The sequence below is a fragment of the Cherax quadricarinatus genome, chromosome 23 (assembly GCF_038502225.1).
Source record: "Cherax quadricarinatus isolate ZL_2023a chromosome 23, ASM3850222v1, whole genome shotgun sequence".
In the NCBI taxonomy this organism is placed as follows: domain Eukaryota; kingdom Metazoa; phylum Arthropoda; class Malacostraca; order Decapoda; family Parastacidae; genus Cherax; species Cherax quadricarinatus.
This window is the reverse complement of record NC_091314.1, coordinates 1,231,622-1,248,778: the sequence shown is the minus strand read 5'-3', so window position 1 is coordinate 1,248,778 and position 17,157 is coordinate 1,231,622.

Here is a 17,157-nt window from a genome sequence, read left to right as displayed (position 1 = left end):
GTCTCCAGTTCTTGGGCCCCGTCTTTGGCACACGAATCTAAACATTAGTGAACGTTGTGGACAATTAAACATCCATCCACTTGTACATATCTGTAAAGACACTTGAAAGTGAAACTTATAAGGGGGAGATACGACCAGGACATGAAAAATACTCGTAGAATTGGATAGGGTGAGTAAGGACAAGCTGAATGTTGCTAGACTTCAAACACTGGAAAAAATCATTCCTGGGAGCGTCACCCCCTGACACTCAGAGAGTCATAGAGTGAAGAGGCGGGGCCAGCAGCTATGACTCGACCCCTGCAACCACACTTAGGGGAATTAGGTGATTACATTCAAAGAGTTATAGAGTCTTCCTGGCATTCAGAGAGTCACAGAGCAGTCCTAACATCCAGAGAGTCACAGAGTCCTCCTGACATCCAAAGAGTCACAGAGTCTTCCTGACATCCAAAGAGTCACAGAGTCTTCCTGACATCCAGAGAGCCACAGAGTTTTCCTGACATCCAGAGAGTCACAGAGTCTTCCTGGCATCCAGAGAGTCACAGAGTCTTCCTGACATCCAGAGAGTCACAGAGTTTTCCTGACATCCAAAGAGTCACAGAGTCTTCCTGACATCCAGAGAGTTACAGAGTCTTCCTGACATCCAGAGAGTCACAGAGTCTTCCTGACATCCAGAGAGTCACAGAGTCTTCCTGACATCCAGAGAGTCAAAGAGATTTCCTGACATCCAAAGAGTCACAGAATCTTCCTGGCATCCAGAGAGTCACAGTCTTCGTGACATCCAGAGACTTCCAGAGTCTTCCTGACATCCAGGGAGTCAAAGAGTTTTCCTGACATCCAAAGAGTCACAGAGCCTTCCTGACATCCAGAGAGTCACAGAGCCTTCCTGACATCCAGAGAGTTCCAGAGTCTTCCTGACATCCAGAGAGTCACAGAGTCTTCCTGACATCCAGGGAGTCAAAGAGTTTTCCTGACATCCAAAGAGTCACAGAGCCTTCCTGACATCCAGAGAGTCACAGAGTCTTCCTGACATCCAGAGAGTCACAGAGTCTTCCTGACATCCAGAGATTCAAAGAGTTTTCCTGACATCCAAAGAGTCACAGAGCCTTCCTGACATCCAGAGAGTCATAGAGCCTTCCTGACATCCAGAGAGTCACAGAGTCTTCCTGACATCCAGAGAGTCACAGAGTTTTCCTGACATCCAAAGAGTCACAGAGTGTTCCTGACATCCAGAGAGTTACAGAGTCTTCCTGACATCCAGAGAGTCACAGAGTCTTCCTGACATCCTGAGAGTCAAAGAGTTTTCCTGACATCCAAAGAGTCACAGAGTCTTCCTGGCATCCAGAGAGTCACAGAGTCTTCCTGACATCCAGAGACTTCCAGAGTCTTCCTGACATCCAGAGAGTCACAGAGTCTTCCTGACATCCAGAAAGTCAAAGAGTTTTCCTGACATCCAAAGAGTCACAGAGCATTCCTGACATCCAGAGAGTCACAGAGCCTTCCTGACATCCAGAGAGTTCCAGAGTCTTCCTGACATCCAGAGAGTCACAGAGTCTTCCTGACATCCAGAGAGTCAAAGAGTTTTCCTGACATCCAAAGAGTCACAGAGCCTTCCTGACATCCAGAGAGTCACAGAGTCTTCCTGACATCCAGAGAGTCACAGAGCCTTCCTGACATCCAGAGAGTCACAGAGTCTTCCTGACATCCAGAGAGTCACAGAGTCTTCCTGACATCCAGAGAGTCACAGAGTCTTCCTGACATCCAGAGAGTCAAAGAGTTTTCCTGACATCCAAAGAGTCACAGAGCCTTCCTGACATCCAGAGAGTCACAGAGCCTTCCTGACATCCAGAAAGTTCCAGAGTCTTCCTGACATCCAGAGAGTCACAGAGTCTTCCTGACATCCAGAGAGTCAAAGAGTTTTCCTGACATCCAAAGAGTCACAGAGCCTTCCTGACATCCAGAGAGCTCCAGAGTCTTCCTGACATCCAGAGAGTCACAGAGTCTTCCTGACATCCAGAGAGTCAAAGAGTTTTCCTGACATCCAAAGAGTCACAGAGCCTTCCTGACATCCAGAGAGTCACAGAGCCTTCCTGACATCCAGAGAGTTCCAGAGTCTTCCTGACATCCAGAGAGTCACAGAGTCTTCCTGACATCCAGAGAGTCAAAGAGTTTTCCTGACATCCAAAGAGTCACAGAGCCTTCCTGACATCCAGAGAGTCACAGAGTCTTCCTGACATCCAGAGAGTAACAGAGTCTTCCTGATGTCCAAAGAGTCACAGAGTCTTACTGGCATCCAGAGAGTCACAGAGTCTTCCTGACATCCAGAGAGTCACAGACTCTTCCTGACATCCAGAAAGTCACAGAGTCTTCCTGACATCCAGAGAGTCACAGAGTCTTACTGGCATCCAGAGAGTCACAGAGTCTTCCTGACATCCAAAGAGTCACAGAGTCTTCCTGACATCCAGAGAGTCACAGAGCCTTCCAGACATCCAGAGAGTCACAGAGTCTTCCTGACATCCAGAGAGTCACAGAGTCTTCCTGATATCCAGAGAGTCACAGAGTCTTCCTGACATCCAGAGAGTCACAGAGTCTTCCTGACATCCAGAGAGTCACAGAGCCTTCCTGACATCCAAAGAGTCACAGAGTCTTCCTGACATCCAAAGAGTCACAGAGTCTTCCTGACATCCAAAGAGTCACAGAGTCTTCCTGACATCCAAAGAGTCACAGAGTCTTCCTGACATCCAGAGAGTCACAGAGTCTTCCTGACATCCAAAGAGTCACATAGTCTTCCTGACATCCAAAGAGTCACAGAGTCTTCCTGACATCCAAAGAGTCTCAGAGTCTTCCTGACATCCAGAAAGTCACAGAGTATTCCTGACATCCAAAGAGTCACAGAGTCTTCCTGACATCCAGAGAGTCACAGAGTCTTCCTGACATCCAGAGAGTCACAGAGTCTTCCTGACATCCAAAGAGTCACAGAGTCTTCCTGACATCCAGAGAGTCTCAGAGTCTTCCTGACATCCAAAGAGTCACAGAGTCTTCCTGACATCCAGAGAGTCACAGAGTCTTCCTGACATCCAGAGAGTCACAGAGTCTTCCTGACATCCAAAGAGTCACAGAGTCTTCCTGACATCCAAAGAGTCACAGAGTCTTCCTGACATCCAGAGAATCACAGAGTCTTCCTGACATCCAGAGAGTCACAGAGTCTTCCTGACATCCAAAGAGTCACAGAGTCCTCCTGACATCCAAAGAGTCACAGAGTCTTCCTGACATCCAGAGAGTCACAGAGTCTTCCTGACATCCAGAGAGTCACAGAGTCTTCCTGACATCCAAAGAGTCACAGAGTCTTCCTGACATCCAGAGAGTCACAGAGTCTTCCTGACATCCAAAGAGTCACAGAGTCCTCCTGACATCCAAAGAGTCACAGAGTCTTCCTGACATCCAAAGAGTCACAGAGTCTTCCTGACATCCAAAGAGTCACAGAGTCTTCCTGACATCCAGAGAGTCACAGAGTCTTCCTGACATCCAAAGAGTCACAGAGTCTTCCTGACATCCAGAGAGTCACAGAGTCTTCCTGACATCCAAAGAGTCACAGAGTCTTCCTGACATCCAAAGAGTCACAGAGTCTTCCTGACATCCAGAGAGTCACAGAGTCTTCCTGACATCCAAAGAGTCACAGAGTCCTCCTGACATCCAGAGAGTCACTGTGCTGGTATTATCCTTGGTAATAGATACTGACATACATATAAGAAAACATTTCGGTCCTGGGACCTTGATCAGGGTCCCAGGACCGAAACGTTTACTAATACATATCTCCTAGTGTTTACTGAGGTGTCTTCCTATACCACTCTGTTATTGTATGTTATTGTATGTTATTGTATGTTATTGTATGTTATTGTATGTTATTGTATGTTATTGTATGTTATTGTATGTTATTGTATGTTATTGTATGTTGTTGTATGTTGTTGTATGTTATTGTATGTTATTGTATGTTATTGTATGTTATTGTATGTTATTGTATGTTATTGTATGTTATTGTACGTTATTGTATGTTATTGTATGTTATTGTATGTTATTGTATGTTGTTGTATGTTATTGTATGTTATTGTATGTTATTGTATGTTATTGTATGTTATTGTATGTTATTGTATGTTATTGTATGTTATTGTATGTTATTGTATGTTACTCTATGTTATTGTATGTTATTGTATGTTATTGTATGTTACTCTATGTTATTGTATGTTATTGTATGTTATTGTATGTTATTGTATGTTATTGTATGTTATTGTATGTTATTGTATGTTATTGTATGTTATTGTATGTTATTGTATGTTATTGTATGTTATTGTATGTTATTGTATGTTATTGTATGTTATTGTATGTTACTCTATGTTATTGTATGTTATTGTACGTTATTGTATGTTATTGTATGTTATTGTATATTATTGTATGTTATTGTATGTTATTGTATGTTATTGTACGTTATTGTATGTTATTGTATGTTATTGTATGTTATTGTATGTTATTGTATGTTATTGTATGTTATTGTATGTTATTGTATGTTATTGTATGTTACTCTATGTTATTGTATATTATTGTATGTTATTGTATGTTATTGCATGTTAATGTATGTTATTGTAAGTTATAGTATGTTATTGTATGTTATTGTACGTTATTGTATGTTATTGTATGTTATTGTATGTTATTGTATGTTATTGTATGTTATTGTATGTTATTGTATGTTATTGTATGTTATTGTATGTTATTGTATGTTATTGCATGTTATTGTATGTTATTGTACGTTATTGTATGTTATTGTATGTTATTGTATGTTATTGTATGTTATTGTATGTTATTGTATGTTATTGTACGTTATTGTATGTTATTGTATGTTATTGTATGTTATTGTATGTTATTGTATGTTATTGTATATTATTGTATGTTATTGTATGTTATTGTATGTTATTGTATGTTATTGTATGTTATTGTATGTTATTGTATGTTACTGTATGTTATTGTATGTTATTGTATGTTATTGTATGTTGTTGTATGTTATTGTATGTTATTTTATGTTATTGTATGTTATTGTATGTTATTGTATATTATTGTATGTTATTGTATGTTATTGTACGTTATTGTATGTTATTGTATGTTATTGTATGTTATTGTATGTTATTGTATGTTATTGTATGTTATTATATGTTATTGTATGTTATTGTATGTTATTGTATGTTATTGTACGTTATTGTATGTTATTGTATGTTATTGTATGTTACTGTATGTTATTGTATGTTATTGTATGGTATTGTATGTTGTTGTATGTTATGGTATGTTATTGTATGTTATTGTATGTTATTGTATGTTACTGTATGTTATTGTATGTTATTGTATATTATTGTACGTTATTGTATGTTATTGTATGTTATTGTATGTTATTGTACGTTATTGTATGTTATTGTATGTTATTGTATGTTATTGTATGTTATTGTATGTTATTGTATGTTATTGTATTTTACTGGTAACCAGAGACAGGTCATCTCCTTCAACCACTGGACATCACTACCACTACCACTTTTGGTGATGGTGGTAGTGGTGGTAGTGGTGTTGGTAGTGGTGGTGGTAGTGGTGGTGGTAGTGGTTGTGGTAGTGGTGGTAGTGGTGGTGGTAGTGGTGGTGGTAGTGGTGGTGGTAGTGGTGGTAGTGGTGGTGGTAGTGGTGGTGGTAATGATGGTAGTGGTGGTGGTAGTGGTGGTAGTGGTGGTGGTAGTGGTGGTAGTAGTGGTGGTAGTGGTGGTGGTAGTAGTGGTGGTAGTGGTGGTGGTAGTGGTGGTGGTAGTGGTGGTGGTAGTGGTGGTAGTGGTGGTGGTAGTGATGGTAGTAGTGGTGGTAGTGGTGGTGGTAGTGGTGGTGGTGGTGGTGGTGGTAGTGGTGGTGGTAGTGGTGGTGGTAGTGGTGGTGGTAGTGGTGGTAGTAGTGGTGGTAGTGGTGGTGGTAGTGGTGGTGGTAGTGGTGGTGGTAGTGGTGGTAGTGGTGGTAGTGGTGGTAGTAGTGGTGGTAGTAGTGGTGGTAGTGGTGGTGGTAGTGGTGGTGGTAGTGGTGGTGGTAGTGGTGGTGGTAGTGGTGGTGGTAGTGGTGGTGGTAGTGGTGGTGGTAGTAGTGGTGGTAGTGGTGGTGGTAGTGGTGGTGGTAGTGGTGGTGGTAGTGGTGGTAGTGGTGGTAGTGGTGGTAGTGGTGGTAGTAGTGGTGGTAGTGGTGGTGGTAGTGGTGGTGGTAGTGGTGGTGGTAGTGGTGGTGGTAGTGGTGGTGGTAGTGGTGGTGGTAGTGGTGGTGGTAGTGGTGGTGGTAGTGGTGGTAGTGGTGGTAGTGGTGGTAGTAGTGGTGGTAGTGGTGGTGGTAGTGGTGGTGGTAGTGGTGGTGGTAGTGGTGGTGGTAGTGGTGGTGGTAGTGGTGGTGGTAGTGGTGGTGGTAGTAGTGGTGGTAGTGGTGGTGGTAGTGGTGGTGGTAGTGGTGGTGGTAGTAGTGGTGGTAGTGGTGGTGGTAGTGGTGGTGGTAGTGGTGGTGGTAGTTGTGGTGGTAGTGGTGGTAGTGGTGGTAGTAGTGGTGGTAGTGGTGGTGGTAGTGGTGGTGGTAGTGGTGGTGGTAGTGGTGGTGGTAGTGGTGGTGGTAGTGGTGGTAGTGGTGGTAGTGGTGGTAGTAGTGGTGGTAGTGGTGGTGGTAGTGGTGGTGGTAGTGGTGGTGGTAGTGGTGGTGGTAGTGGTGGTGGTAGTGGTGGTGGTAGTAGTGGTGGTAGTGGTGGTGGTAGTGGTGGTGGTAGTGGTGGTGGTAGTGGTGGTAGTGGTGGTAGTGGTGGTAGTAGTGGTGGTAGTGGTGGTGGTAGTGGTGGTGGTAGTGGTGGTGGTGGTGGTGCTGGTAGCAGTGGTGGTTGTGCTGGTGGTGGTGGTAGTGCTGGTAGTAGTGGTGGTAGTGTAGGTGGTGGTGGTAGTGTTGGTGGTGGTGGTAGTGCTGGTAGTAGTGGTGGTGGTGGTAGTGTTGGTAGTAGTCGTGGTGGTGGTAGTGTTGTGGTGGTGGTAGTGGTGGTGGTAGTGGTGGTGGTAGTGGTGGTGGTAGTGGTGGTGGTAGTGGTGGTAGTTTTACCTCAGCTCAAGGTCACGTTCATTTCCTGGCCTTTGTACGTAACAGTAAGTAAGGCCGGGAGGGTATGTGTGTGGCACTCTGTGCCACCAGACGTTGCCTCACCTCTATAATAATAATAATAATAATAATAATAATAATAATAATAATAATAAGAATAAGAATAATAATAATAATAATAATAATAATAATAATAATAATAATAATAATAATAATAATAATAATAATAATAATAATAATAATAATAATAATAATAACAACAATAATAATAATAATAATAATAATAATAATAATAATAATAATAATAATAATAATAATAATAATAATAATAATAATAATATTGTTATTATTATTATTATTAATTATTTTTACTATGTTTTAATAAAATTATTATTAATTATTACTATTATTATTATTTTAATACTGATGTAATCATGTGGCACTCAGGTACTGATGTGGCACTCAGGTACTGATGTGGCACTCAGGTACTGATGTGGCACTCAGGTACTGATGTGGCACTCAGGTACTGATGTGGCACTCAGGTACTGATGTGGCACTCAGGTACTGATGTGGCACTCAGGTACTGATGTGGCACTCAGGTACTGATGTGGCACTCAGGTACTGATGTGGCACCCAGGTACTGATGTGGCACCCGGGTACTGATGTGGCACTCAGGTACTGATGTGGCACTCAGGTACTGATGTGGCACTCAGGTACTGATGTGGCACTCAGGTACTGATGTGGCACTCAGGTACTGATGTGGCACTCAGGTACTGATGTGGCACTCAGGTACTGATGTGGCACTCGGGTACTGATGTGGCACTCAGGTACTGATGTGGCACCCAGGTACTGATGTGGCACCCGGGTACTGATGTGGCACCCGGGTACTGATGTGGCACTCAGGTACTGATGTGGCACTCAGGTACTGATGTGGCACTCGGGTACTGATGTGGCACTCAGGTACTGATGTGGCACTCAGGTACTGATGTGGCACTCAGGTACTGATGTGGCACTCAGGTACTGATGTGGCACTCAGGTACTGATGTGGCACTCAGGTACTGGTCTAACTTGTCTACCGCTAAGCTTAGTTAATTAGTCATTCTTCAAGCCTGATTAACTGCTGGTGTTGACAGTAATGGAACAACCCCTGACAGTGGTGTTGACAGTAATGGAACAACCCCTGACAGTGGTGTTGACAGTAATGGAACAACCCCTGACAGTGGTGCTGACAGTAATGGAACAACCCCTGACAGTGGTGTTGACAGTAATGGAACAACCCCTGACAGTGGTGTTGACAGTAATGGAACAACCCCTGACAGTGGTGTTGACAGTAATGGAACAACCCCTGACAGTGGTGTTGACAGTAATGGAACAACCCCTGACAGTGGTGTTGACAGTAATGGAACAACCCCTGACAGTGGTGCTGACAGTAATGGAACAACCCTTGACAGCGGTCTTGACAGTAATAGAACAACCCCTGACAGTGGCCTTGACAGTACTGGAACAACCCCTGACAGTGGTGTTGACAGTAATGGAACAACCTTTGACAGTGGTCTTGACAGTAATGGAACAACCCCTGATAGTGGTCTTGACAGTAATGGAACAACCCCTGACAGTGGTCTTGACAGTAATGGAACAACCCCTGACAGTGGTCTTGACAGTAATGGAACAACCCCTGACAGTGGTCTTGACAGTAATGGAATAACCGCTGATACTGGTGCTGATCATGTGATGCAGCTCCTGGTCTCTGACCGAGGTCTTTCTAACACTGTTCTTATATACGTATCTTTATATTACAGTATGGCTGGTTTTCCCAGACCAACCAAGATGTGAAGTCACATTCCTTGAGTCAAGGTGAACAACAGCTGTACCTCAACTGCTGTCTTGTCAATACATGTTCAAGTCATCAATCAGGTGACCAAGACACGTGATACAGTGTATCAATGAACCATAAACATTGACGCTATGTGTGTGTGTGTGTGTGTGTGTATGTGTGCGTGTGTGTGTGTGTGTGTGTGTGTGTGTGTGTGTGTGTGTGTGTGTGTGTGTGTGTGTGTGTGTGAGTATGTGTGTGTGTGTACTCGCCTAGTTGTACTCACCTAGTTGAGGTTGCAGGAGTCGAATCCAAGCTCCTGGCCCCGCCTCTTCACTGATCGCTACTGGGTCACTTTCCCTATACCGTGAGCTTTATCATACCTCTGCGTAAAGCTATGCATGGATCCTGCCTCCACTACTTCGCTTCCCAAACTATTCCACTTCCTGACTACTCTGTGGCTGAAGAAATACTTCCTAACATCCCTGTGATTCATCTGTGTCTTCAACTTCCAATTGTGTCCCCTTGTTACTGTGTCCAATCTCTGGAACATCCTGTCTTTGTCCACCTTGTCAATTCCTCTCAGTATTTTGTATGTTGCTATCATGTCCCCCTATCTCTCCTGTCCTCCAGTGTCGTCAGGTTGATTTCCCTTAACCTCTCCTCGTAGGACATACCCCTGTGGGACCCCGCTGGTCACAGGTGCCCACTCTGACACCTCGCCACGTACCATGACTCGCTGCTGTCTTCCTGACAAGTATTCCCTGATCCATTGTAGTGCCTTCCCTGTTATCCCTGCTTGGTCCTCCAGTTTTTGCACCAATCTCTTGTGTGGAACTGTGTCAAACGCCTTCTTGCAGTCCAAGAAAATGCAGTCCACCCACCCCTCTCTCTCTTGTCTTACTGCTGTCACCATATCATAGAACTCCAGTAGGTTTGTGACACAGGATTTCCCGTCCTTGAAATCATGTTGGCTGCTGTTGATGAGATCGTTCCTTTCTAGGTGTTCCACCACTCTTCTCCTGATAATCTTCTCCATGATTTTGCATACTATACATGTCAGTGACACTGGTCTGTAGTTTAATTCTTCATGTCTGTCTCCTTTTTTAAAGATTGGGACTACATTTGCTGTCTTCCATGCCTCAGGCAATCTCCCTGTTTCGATAGATGTATTGAATATTGTTGTTAGGGGTACACATAGCGCCTCTGCTCCCTCTCTCAATACCCATGGGGAGATGTTATCTGGCCCCATTGCCTTTGAGGTATCTAGGTCACTCAGAAGCCTCTTCACTTCTTCCTCGGTTGTGTGCACTGTGTCCAGCACATGGTGGTGTACCCCACCTCTCCGTCTTTCTGGAGCCCCTTCTGTCTCCTCTGTGAACACTTCTTTGAATCTCTTGTTGAGTTCCTCACATACTTCACGGTCATTTCTTGTTGTCTCTACTCCTTCCTTCCTTAGCCTGATTACCTGGTCCTTGACTGTTGTTTTCCTCCTGATGTGGCTGTACAACAGTTTCGGGTCAGATTTGGCTTTCGCTGCTATGTCATTTTCACATTGTCTTTGGGCCTCCCTTCTTATCTGTGCATATTCGTTTCTGGCTCTACGACTGTTCTCCTTATTCTCCTGGGTCCTTTGCCTTCTATATTTCTTCCATTCCCTAGCACACTTGGTTTTTGCCTCCCTGCACCTTTGGGTAAACCATGGGCTCATCCTGGCTTTTTCGTTATTCCTGTTACCCTTGGGTACAAACCTCTCCTCAGCCTCCTTGCATTTTGTTGCTACATATTCTATCATGTGTGTGTGTGTGTGTGTGTGTGTGTGTGTGTGTGTGTGTGTGTGTGTGTTATAGGTCATATTATTGAGGTTGGACACAACGATCTGTCTCCTGAGTCATGTTCTCATGTTCCTACCAAAATATTGTGGTCACTTACACTGACTGTTGTGGTGGTGACTGTTGTGGTGGTGACTGTTGTAGTGGTGACTGTTGTGGTGGTGACTGTTGTGGTGGTGACTGTTGTGGTGGTGACTGTTGTGGTGGTGACTGTTGTGGTGGTGACTGTTGTGGCGGTGACTGCTGTGGTGGTGACTGTTGTGGTGGTGACTGTTGTGGTGGTGACCGTTGTGGTGGTGACTGTTGTGGTGGTGACTGTTGTGGTGGTGACTGTTGTGGTGGTGACTGTTGTGGTGGTGACTGTTGTGGCGGTGACTGCTGTGGTGGTGACTGTTGTGGTGGTGACTGTTGTGGTGGTGACTGTTGTGGTGGTGACTGTTGTAGTGGTGACTGTTGTGGTGGTGACTGTTGTGGTGGTGACTGGTGTGGTGGTGACTGTTGTGGTGGTGACTGTTGTGGTGGTGACTGTTGTGGTGGTGACTGTTGTGGTGGTGACTGTTGTGGTGGTGACTGTTGTGGTGGTGACTGTTGTGGTGGTGACTGTTGTGGTGGTGACTGTTGTGGTGGTGACTGTTGTAGTGGTGACTGTTGTGGTGGTGACTGTTGTGGTGGTGACTGGTGTGGTGGTGACTGTTGTGGTGGTGACTGTTGTGGTGGTGACTGTTGTGGTGGTGACTCTTGTGGTGGTGACTGTTGTAGTGGTGACTGTTGTGGTGGTGACTGTTGTGGTGGTGACTGTTGTGGTGGTGACTGTTGTGGTGGTGACTGTTGTGGTGGTGACTGTTGTAGTGGTGACTGTTGTGGTGGTGACTGTTGTGGTGGTGACTGTTGTGGTGGTGACTGTTGTGGTGGTGACTGTTGTGGTGGTGACTGTTGTGGTGGTGACTGTTGTGGTGGTGACTGTTGTGGTGGTGACTGTTGTGGTGGTGACTGTTGTAGTGGTGACTGTTGTGGTGGTGACTGTTGTGGTGGTGACTGTTGTGGTGGTGACTGTTGTGGTGGTGACTGTTGCGGTGGTGACTGTTGTGGTGGTGACTGTTGTGGTGGTGACTGTTGTGGTGGTGACTGTTGTGGTGGTGACTGTTGTAGTGGTGACTGTTGTGGTGGTGACTGTTGTGGTGGTGACTGTTGTGGTGGTGACTGTTGTGGTGGTGACTGTTGTGGTGGTGACTGTTGTGGTGGTGACTGTTGTAGTGGTGACTGTTGTGGTGGTGACTGTTGTGGTGGTGACTGTTGTGGTGGTGACTGTTGTGGTGGTGACTGTTGTGGTGGTGACTGTTGTCGTGGTGACTGTTGTAGTGGTGACTGTTGTGGTGGTGACTGTTGTCGTGGTGACTGTTGTGGTGGTGACTGTTGTGGTGGTGACTGTTGTAGTGGTGACTGTTGTCGTGGTGACTGTTGTAGTGGTGACTGTTGTCGTGGTGACTGCTGTAGTGGTGACTGTTGTAGTGGTGACTGTTGTAGTGGTGACTGTTGTAGTGGTGACTGTTGTAGTGGTGACGGTTGTCGTGGTGACTGTTGCAGTGGTGACTGTTGTAGTGGTGACTGTTGTCGTGGTGACTGTTGTAGTGGTGACTGTTGTAGTGGTGACTGTTGTAGTGTTGACTGTTGTAGTGGTGACTGTTGTAGTGGTGACTGTTGTCGTGGTGACTGTTGTAGTGGTGACTGTTGTAGTGGTGACTGTTGTAGTGGTGACTGTTGTCGTGGTGACTGTTGTAGTGGTGACTGTTGTGGTGGTGACTGTTGTAGTGGTGACTGTTGTAGTGGTGACTGTTGTAGTGGTGACTGTTGTAGTGGTGACTGTTGTCGTGGTGACTGTTGTAGTGGTGACTGCTGTAGTGGTGACTGCTGTAGTGGTGACTGTTGTAGTGGTGACTGTTGTAGTGGTGACTGTTGTAGTGGTGACTGTTGTAGTGGTGACTGTTGTAGTGGTGACTGTTGTAGTGGTGACTGTTGTAGTGGTGACTGTTGTAGTGGTGACTGTTGTAGTGGTGACTGTTGTCGTGGTGACTGTTGTAGTGGTGACTGTTGTAGTGGTGACTGTTGTAGTGGTGACTGTTGTCGTGGTGACTGTTGTAGTGGTGACTGTTGTAGTGGTGACTGTTGTAGTGGTGACTGTTGTAGTGGTGACTGTTGTAGTGGTGACTGTTGTAGTGGAGAATGCTGTAGTGGTGACTGTTGTAGTGGTGACTCTTGTAGTGGTGACTGTTGTCGTGGTGACTGTTGTAGTGATGACTGCTGTAGTGGTGACTGCTGTAGTGGTGACTGTTGTAGTGGTGACTGTTGAAGTGGTGACTGTTGTAGTGGTGACTGATGTAGTGGTGACTGTTGTAGTGGTGACTGTTGTAGTGGTGACTGTTGTCGTGGTGACTGTTGTAGTGGTGACTGTTGTGGTGGTGACTGTTGTAGTGGTGACTGTTGTCGTGGTGACTGTTGTAGTGGTGACTGTTGTGGTGGTGACTGTTGTAGTGGTGACTGTTGTAGTGGTGACTGTTGTAGTGGTGACTGTTGTAGTGGTGACTGTTGTCGTGGTGACTGTTGTAGTGGTGACTGCTGTAGTGGTGACTGCTGTAGTGGTGACTGTTGTAGTGGTGACTGTTGTAGTGGTGACTGTTGTAATGGTGACTGTTGTAGTGGTGACTGTTGTAGTGGTGACTGTTGTAGTGGAGAATGTTGTAGTGGTGACTGTTGTAGTGGTGACTGTTGTAGTGGTGACTGTTGTCGTGGTGACTGTTGTAGTGGTGACTATTGTAGTGGTGACTGTTGTAGTGGTGACTGTTGTCGTGGTGACTGTTGTAGTGGTGACTGTTGTAGTGGTGACTGTTGTAGTGGTGACTGTTGTAGTGGTGACTGTTGTAGTGGTGACTGTTGTAGTGGAGAATGCTGTAGTGGTGACTGTTGTAGTGGTGACTGTTGTAGTGGTGACTGTTGTAGTGGAGAATGCTGTAGTGGTGACTGTTGTCGTGGTGACTGTTGTAGTGGTGACTGCTGTAGTGGTGACTGCTGTAGTGGTGACTGTTGTAGTGGTGACTGTTGAAGTGGTGACTGTTGTAGTGGTGACTGTTGTAATGGTGACTGTTGTAGTGGTGACTGTTGTAGTGGAGAATGTTGTAGTGGTGACTGTTGTAGTGGTGACTGTTGTAGTGGTGACTGTTGTCGTGGTGACTGTTGTAGTGGTGACTGTTGTAGTGGTGACTGTTGTAGTGGTGACTGTTGTCGTGGTGACTGTTGTAGTGGTGTCTGTTGTAGTGGTGACTGTTGTAGTGGTGACTGTTGTAGTGGTGACTGTTGTAGTGGAGAATGCTGTAGTGGTGACTGTTGTAGTGGTGACTGTTGTAGTGGTGACTGTTGTAGTGGTGACTGTTGTAGTGGTGACTGTTGTAGTGGTGACTGTTGTAGTGGTGACTGTTGTAGTGGTGACTGCTGTAGTGGTGACTGTTGTAGTGGTGACTGTTGTAGTGGTGACTGTTGTAGTGGTGACTGTTGTAGAGGTGACTGTTGTAGTGGTTACTGTTGTAGTGGTGACCGTTGTCGTGGTGACTGCTGTAGTGGTGACTGTTGTAGTGGTGACTGTTGTCGTGGTGACTGTTGTAGTGGTGACTGTTGTAGTGGTGACTGTTGTAGTGGTGACTGTTGTGGTGGTGACTGTTGTAGTGGTGACTGTTGTAGTGGTGACTGCTGTAGTGGTGACTGTTGTAGTGGTAACTGTGGTAGTGGGGATTGTTGTAGTGGTAACTGTGGTAGTGGGGATTGTTGTAGTGGTAACTGTGGTAGTGGGGATTGTTGTAGTGGTAACTGTGGTAGTGGGGATTGTTGTAGTGGTAACTGTGGTAGTGGGGATTGTTGTAGTGGTAACTGTGGTAGTGGTAACTGCTGTAGGGGTGACTGTTGTAGTGGTGACTGTTGTCGTGGTGACTGTTGTAGTGGTGACTGTTGTGCTGGTGACTGCTGTGGTGGTGACTGTTGTAGTGGTGACGGTTGTGGTGGTGACTGTTGTCGTGGTGACTGTTGTAGTGGTGACTGTTGTAGTGGTGACTGTTGTAGTGGTGACTGTTGTCGTGGTGACTGCTGTAATGGTGACTGTTGTCGTGGTGACTGCTGTAATGGTGACTGTTGTAGTGGTGACTGTTGTAGTGGTGACTGTTGTCGTGGTGACTGTTTTCGTGGTGTTGTAGTGGTGACTATTCTTGTGCTTATTTCGTCATGTTGGACACAGCTGGAACATTGGCTCTCCTAAATCCCTTTGGCTTTTCAGGGGGTTATCCTGGTGGATAATTTACACATATATTACTATGTATGATAACAATACTCACATAAATCTGCATAACTGCACTTATGTGTACCTGTACCTAAGTAAAGTTACTTACATACTTATACAGTATAGCTGTCTCGGACCACCACTCCTGGTATGGGTAATTCCCCAGGTAAGATGACAGGGATCCTGAACACAACTTTTCCTGAATGTTGGGAAACTAGCGACGAACACCTGAAGCATTCAGGGGATTTACTTGACACGGTCAGAGACATCAACGTTAGGAATAAGAAAGTGGCTAGTCTCGATGTCACATCTTCACTCACGAAGGTGCCCGTCCACCACCACATCTCACTATGTCACGTTAAATCTTCACCTCACAGCAAAACATTGTTAAGATGTGAGAACGATTCAACCATCAGTGCTGCTCTTATTACTTTGTTCATTAGTGACATGAATATTATCCCCAGTAATATAATATTATCCCCAGTAATATAATATTATCCCCAGTAATATAATATTATCCCCAGTAATATAATATTATCCCCAGTAATATAATATTATCCCCAGTAATATAATATAATCCCCAGTAACATAATATAATCCCCAGTAACATAATATCATCCCCAGTAACATAATATCACCCCCAGTAACATAATATAATCCCCAGTAACATAATATAATCCCCAGTAACATAATATAATCCCCAGTAACATAATATAATCCCCAGTAACATAATATCATCCCCAGTAACATAATATAATCCCCAGTAACATAATATCATCCCCAGTAACATAATATAATCCCCAGTAATATAACATGGTTACTTTGTGTCTACGACATAACGTTCACAGAAGGATGAACATCGCAGGGTCAAGGTATAATAACAGAACCAAGTACAACATCCAATTCAATATGGAACAAGAAGCAGAGGGTCAGGATACCCTTCCCAGACGTCTTACTCCATAACACCAAAACTTCACATTAAAGTTGCAGGTCCATTGAAGATCCTACTACTGCAACCATACCTAAATGGAAAATGGTAATTTTTTTTAAGAACATAAGAACATAAAAAAGAAGGAACACTGCAGCAGGCCTACTGGCCCATGCGAGGCAAGTCCAAGTGGCTTAAACCAAAGCCCTGCGCACACAGAATTCGCCACATATCTAGAATAAGAGTGTGGCCACGATCACCCTGTATTTACACATTTGCAGTACCCTTCGTGTGTTCTCCTGGAATACAAATTTTTGCTCATAATAGACTCACAAAGTACTGAAGCCATATGTATAAATTGTGCCACACACTCCAACATCAGTACATGTAACTGAGAACATAACCACGACCCTCTCATTACGTCACATCAGAGCAGCTAGAGCCAATACCACCACCGTCACACACTGAGCCAGAACCAGAGAAGCCAGTTCTGGAAGCAGTGACGCTCGCGTTTCCATTATTCCTGGAAGAGCTTGCCATAAATATACGCTGGTGAAGTTTCGAGGAATTTGAAAATATATATTAGGGAGCATAAATATTCATGCACAGCAGAATACAGCAAGAATGTACTTGTGATCCATCAAAGCTTTCACTGTCACCTTGTGAGATGGAACGATGCAATTATCAAGCAAATGGATCTATGAAGGAGGAAGTGTTGAGAAGCAGCTTTCACAACAGTATTAACAAGAATAACATTTATCCCCCATAACACTGCCCTCACTTAATACGTGTTATTCCTGCAGAAACCCTATTGTTACCATCACTAATATCAAGTTTTAAAGGGGTGGAGGGGCAAGCCAGTGGATGGCCTCAGTCAGATGACCAGAAGCTGCAGTGGCAGGTGATGATTAACACCCATGACAGGAAATGCTTGCCTGTTAAATCTGTATCTTATCTTATCTTCCCTAGTACAACTCTGATGTCAAATACTTTAGTTTTCACTTGATGTCAGCGGCCGACCTTCAAACCTCACATGGTCACTATGTTGACCTTTATTGACTCTGTCCTCGTTTCTGCATTCAGACTTGAGAAAGTGAGAGAAATGTAGCCTTAAGTTAATGTATTCTCACAGTTGTAG